Below are 6,001 nucleotides of genomic sequence, written 5' to 3' on the forward strand. Positions count from 1 at the left end.
AAAAACTTAAGGAAACCTTTACTACATTGACATATTTAGCAATATCATCATCACTAATAAAAGCAGACTTAGAACTGGACGCCATTTCGAAGCTTTGATAGCGCTTCCGGCACTTTTGGTGAAAGACAGGAGGAGAGCGATCGCGCTCCCCGGCACTCTAGGGTTAAAGGAAGCATAGAGACAATTCCATTCGTTACAACCTTATTTACGGAGAGCCTGCTATGTGCCAGGCTCTCGGCCAAGTTGCTGGGGACAGATGTATCAGTGAAGCAGAGATTTCTAAAAAAGAAAAAAAAATCCCACTTTCAAGGGGACTTATTGGGTGTAAGGGGGGAAGGGGAAATGTAATACACAAATAAATTATTATCTATCAGACAGATAAATAGATAGGCCAGCCAGTAACACCAGGGACTCGGACACAGGTTCATCAGCCATCAGTGGCCTGCCCCAGTCCACCCACTGCCCTCTCACGGCCCCTGGAAGACGCTGTCTGTGAAACCACCAGGACCGGGTGAAGAAAGGAGATCATTACACAAACTAAAGCCACCTGGCGTGGGTACATGCTAACGGAATTCACAATCACTGTGTTGCTGCCATAAGGTTTTTACTATCATGCAGTCTGTGAAAAGAGGGCTAAAGGGAAAGGTGCTACGCAAACAAGACGAAAAGGGAATGTTTAACCTAATTCAGAAAACAAGTTACTCAAGCACTCGTGAAAAGTTCTTCAAGAGAACTCCTGGATGCAAATATGGTAAAAATGCAGATGATGGCATCGCCCCCAACCTAGGAGGGCCTCACGTGCCTGACATGGACCCAGCTTCCTTTACAGACATTCTTTCCAATCTCCACATTCCCAGAAAAAGCATCATCCCCGCCTGGCTGGGGAGGGAACTGAAGCTTCGAGAAATGGGTCGGTTGCCCAAGGGCACTGCAGGGCAGAAGCAGAAATGGAAGGCAGGTCAGACAGGTTCCAGAGCCAGGGATCCTGCTATTCGTAACCACCTGTAAAACTCTGTCCACGCGACTTCACCTTCAAGTAAATACGATACTAATTGCAAAGGATTTTAAACAGATCATTACAGCAGCAGAGGTGTGACAGGCCCCTATAAGCAACACTGAACAAGCAGGTATTGAAAAGGCTAAAAACGCATTTCCTTAAATTATTCTACAATTCGGACGACTTTCTCTTGCCCTGATTTTATTCCAAACTAATGAAATTTTATTATAAATAAAGGAGCAGCTCACCATGACGAATAAATGCTACCAGATAAACCAGCATTTAGAAAACCTGAAAAGTTTCTAAACATTAAGACTCCTAACCAGCCACCCGGCTTTCCCCGTGGGCACAAGCCCGGCCTGGGGCAGGACACAGGGGTGTTCTCCCTTTGCCTTGGCTGGCACTCCGGAAGCAGGAAAGGCTGCCGACATTTAGGGAGTGTGTTTTGGGTTCAGGCCCAGAGACAGGTGCCTTCGCCCGTGAGCTCCAATGCAGCCATCACTAGTTTTCATTATCTTACCGGGAGGAGGTGGACACGGAGGGGAAATTCACTGGGGGACAGGATATTCGCAGGATCTCAAAGTATCTACCACAGAGATCATTTATTATCTGCCAAGAGGAAAATGGACCTTGACAAGGGAGAGATCTAGAGACCTCCCGCCTCAGCTCAGTAACTGACCTTATTATCCGTGGGCCTGCCTGACGTTACGTGCCCCCTGGCGCGACGCACTCTGAAGCACACAGCGCCGCTTATGGAGCGCTCTGACTATGGAGCGCTCTGACAGGAAGAAAGCCTGTGTGAATCTCATCGCTCCTCCAGACCAAACTCAGGAAACACAGGGGTCAGCCAAACAGCTCAAACACCACGCAACGGAACCGCCAGACGACTGGCCAGGGCTCTTCAAGAAGGCAATGCCATTGAAAAGAAAAGCGCACGCGCGCATGCGCGCACGTACGTACATACGTATGTACGTATGTACGTGCGTGCGTGCGTGCGTGCATATATGTGTGTGTGTGTAGATTCTTCTAGAGCAGTGGTTCTCAACCTGTGGGTCACGACCCCTTTGGGGGTCGCCTAAGACCATAGGAAAACACGCATATAATTACATATTGTTTTTGTGATTAATCACTATGCTTTAATTATGTTCAATTTGTAACAATGAAATTGGGGGTCACCACAACATGAGGAACTGTATTAAAGGGTCGCGGTATTAGGAAGGTTGAGAACCACTGTGCTAGAGTAAGTGACTTAATGCAATATGAGGACCTTGATTGGATCATAGTTCTTGAAAATTCCAGAGACCTGGGACATTTGGGGAAGTAGGAATATAGACTGGATATTAGATGATATAATGAAGTTATTTATTTTCTTTTTTTTAAAATATATTTTATTAATTTTTTACAGAGAGGAAGGGAGAGGGATAGAGAGTTAGAAACATCGATGAGAGAGAAACATCGATCAGCTGCCTCCTGCACACCTCCTACTGGGGATGTGCCCGCAACCACGGTACGTGCCCTTGACCGGAATCGAACCTGTGACCTTTCAGTCCGCAGGCCGATGCTCTATCCACTGAGCCAAACCAGTCATGGCGAAGTTATTTATTTTCTTATGTGTGATCATGAACCTGTGGTGATGTAGAAGACTGCCTTTATTATTAGGAGACTCAACTGAAGTTCTTAGAAGTAAAGTGCGATGCCAAAAGAAAGCATACAGAGATAAAGTAAATGTGGCAAAATGTGAACAATTTCTGAATCCAGGTGGAGGGCAGACCACTATTACTGACCATCTTTCCCACTGTTGGACATTTTTAAAAATAAAAGCTGGGATAGGGTGGAAAGAGGTGATCCCAGGAAAGGTTGGGAACCTCGGTGTGTGTGTACAGAACACACAGGGAGGCCAGTTCACATGTGAGACAACACTAGGATCTATTTGAGATTAAGGTTTCAAAGCAGGGCCCACTGTTCTGTGATGTTACTTTGAGCCTCAGGAAAGAAAGCTACCATTTCTCAATGCCGGCAGTGTTTTTGTAAAACCCGGACACCTTCTCCCAGCTGGCTCGTCCCCGTGTCCATAACATGGAAATAGGCAGGGTGCTTCATCCAAGCCCTCAAAATGCTTGTTTTATGAGAAACCAATTCTGTTTACACTTCAGCCCAGAACGCTGGACACAGTGAAGGAGGCTTGAGTTTGCTTTGCACTCACACATCCTGACAGCAAACACCCCCAAAAGCCAACACACACACACCCTGGCCAGTCCTGACCTCTGGCTGCCAGCAGGCCCACTGCCCTGCGCTGGACAGTCTGCTGGGCTCTGGGGCTCTCAGCTCCATTCTGCTGTGACTCTAGTCTGAGTGACTCCATCGAGTCACAGACTAGAGACAAAGCCACCAAAACAGGAGGAACTGTTGGGCACGCAGCTCATGACAAAGCCCCTTGTTCAAAGCATTCCTTTCTACTTAGGACACCAGTGCCTTTCAGGGGCACCCCAGAAAGCCCAGAGTGGGAAGTCCCTGAATAAGCCTGCCTCTGAGTCTGTTCCGATTTCCTGGCTGGCGCCTCTGGAAGGCTCACCAACTCAACAAGGTGATGCCGACACTGGGACATGCCCGCGGACAGCAGCCTGTCATAGTCTGTATGTTTAGGGAGCTTGAAGCATCGGTTACATATATCACCTGGCACACCAACTCTCAACCGCCTGGACCGGGACCGACTGAAAACCCCCACGCCGCGAGCCAAGCAAGCGCCAGGATGAGAAATCTTTGTGAGAATCAAACTCCTCTTCCAAGATGTTAATACATATGAGAAGTCTGCCTCTAGGACAGTGGTTCTCAACCTTGGCTGAACATTAGAATCACCTGGGAATCTTTTTAAAATCCTGATTGCTGGGCCTCATCTGGGAGGATTTCTGGGAGGCCCAGAAATCAGGACTTTAAAAAGATTCCCAGGTGATTCTAATGTGCAGCCAAGGTTGAGAACCACTGCTCTAGGACAAAACCCGATAGGATAAAAATCACAGCAACTTGTCAATAGAGAAAAAAGTGATTTTTCTGGGTAGAAAAAGAAACATAAAGAGGGGTCTGAGGCATCACTGAAATCAGGGATGCAGAGTGATGTCTGGCAGAGAAGTGGGTCCACTTTATAGAACGGAGCTGGTCCAACAGGGAACCGGAACAGTACCTGCCCCCAGAACCAGGGGAAGTGTCCGAGAAGAGAGGCACTGAGCCCACTGCCTGGGGGACGAAAGCACGGGAAGGGAAAAGACTATGACTCCACAGAAGCAGGGACTGTTAATTCAAACTGCTCAGGAGAGAAGAATGCTTGAAGAAGATAACCATGGAACTGGTGAAGGGTGGCGTGGCCTCATCTTAACAAGACCTCGCTCAGGGGCTGCAGAGTGGACACTCTTGTCATGGGAGCCTGGCCCTACTGAGGAAGCGACACTGGGACTAGAAGACTAAGAGCTCAGACAAAGCCAAACAGCTCGCCGGTGTACTTCCCTGAGACCATCCCCACTCCCTTTTCGTTTCCCCAGCAAAGTCATTCCCCCTCTTCCCAGTGCAAAACGGTAGAGCCCCACAGTTATACTTCACCAGAACCAAGTTTAAGAGGGAAGAAAGGACCTCCCCTGACTGGGTCCCTGTCAGTGGGTTCTCCTTGGCCTGCTGTCTGCTTCTCGGTGGGCGACTAAGGCGCTGGCTCTCACCTCTATTTCTGTGGCCAGGACAGACCCAGCTCCAGCCTTTCCAATTCTTCTCCCCATCACTCCTACTCATCACTGTCCCAGGACCTACCACCCATTTCCGCACGCTCCCTCTACGCCTAGCCTTCCACTAACCAAGAGGCCCCTTTCTAGTCCGGCCTTTGCATGCACCACAGTGGGATCTGCACAAAGATTAAGTAAAGCGGCGAGTGTGTCCCTGAAGACCCGCAGGGCCAGCACCTTCACTCTGCACACATTCAAACCGGCACACTTCTCAGCTTCGAGGAACTCTGCCCTGTCATAATCACATTTCCCTCCCTGAATCACAAGTCTCAAACCCCAGGGAGTAAGTCAGGCCATCAGCATCAACCAAAGGCACAAAAATTAGCCAGAGCTAAGCTAAGAAGGCTTAGGTTAGAGAACAAAATAACAGCCAAGCCTGCAGTTCCCTTAGAGCGGCGGTTCTCAACCTGTGGGTCATGACCCCTTTGGCGGTCGAACGACCCTTTCACAGGGGTCGCCTAAATACATCCTGCATATCAGATATTTACATTATGATTCATAACAGTAGCAAAATTACAGTTATGAAGTAGCATCGAAAATAATTTTATGGTTGGGGGTCACCACAACATGAGCAACTGCATTAAAGGGTCGCGGCATCAGGAAAGTTAAGAACCACTGCCTTAGAGAGAAAGGAAGGCCAGCTGGAGGAGCGAGGTGGGAGGGGAGTGAGGACCCACACACAATGTCGTGAAAACACACACAGTTCAAGCACCCAAGTCAGCAGCTGATTTTGGCTCTGTTGTCACAAATTACTACTGTGGGAACAAGTGGGTATTTGTTCAGCAAGGAAAATAGCGAGGCAAGTAGAGACTGAAATGAAAACGTGGCAAACATATACACTTGGGCACTTGTTACAAGAGTTATCAAGGCCAGGCGACCAGAAGAAAGTGGTGTGCATGAACAGTCTCTTCAGAGATACCTAGAGCCTGGGAGAATTCACCCAAATAAGCCCCATGTTACAAACAAGCAAAGTGGCTACTCCAGCCACTGGACCTAACAAGACACGTGCACCTGCTGCAGGATCCCTCTGGGTGCCGAGGGAGTATTTTCTGCAGGAACTTCCCACCCTGAGCACAGTGGGGAAGTTATGAGAGCAAGTCATTTTGGAATTAATGCCGCTATCCGGGTAGTTATAACCCTTCCCCCAAAATGCAATCGCAGGGACACTCCTAGGCCTACAAGCCAACAGAAGCTTCTTGTTACTTTAATGAAGGGAAGGATGTGCACTAAGAAAATATAC

At 48.4% G+C, this 6,001-nt stretch overlaps 1 protein-coding gene across 1 annotated transcript in view; it reads right to left on the bottom strand.

Annotated features, from left to right (window-relative positions):
- The window catches only part of LOC102255600 (musculoskeletal embryonic nuclear protein 1), a 49,631-nt gene that overhangs the window by 42,596 nt on the left and 1,034 nt on the right, over nt 1-6,001 (bottom strand). The window lies entirely within an intron of this gene.

Source organism: Myotis brandtii, unplaced genomic scaffold (assembly GCF_000412655.1).
Source record: "Myotis brandtii unplaced genomic scaffold, ASM41265v1 scaffold316, whole genome shotgun sequence".
Lineage (NCBI taxonomy): Eukaryota > Metazoa > Chordata > Mammalia > Chiroptera > Vespertilionidae > Myotis > Myotis brandtii.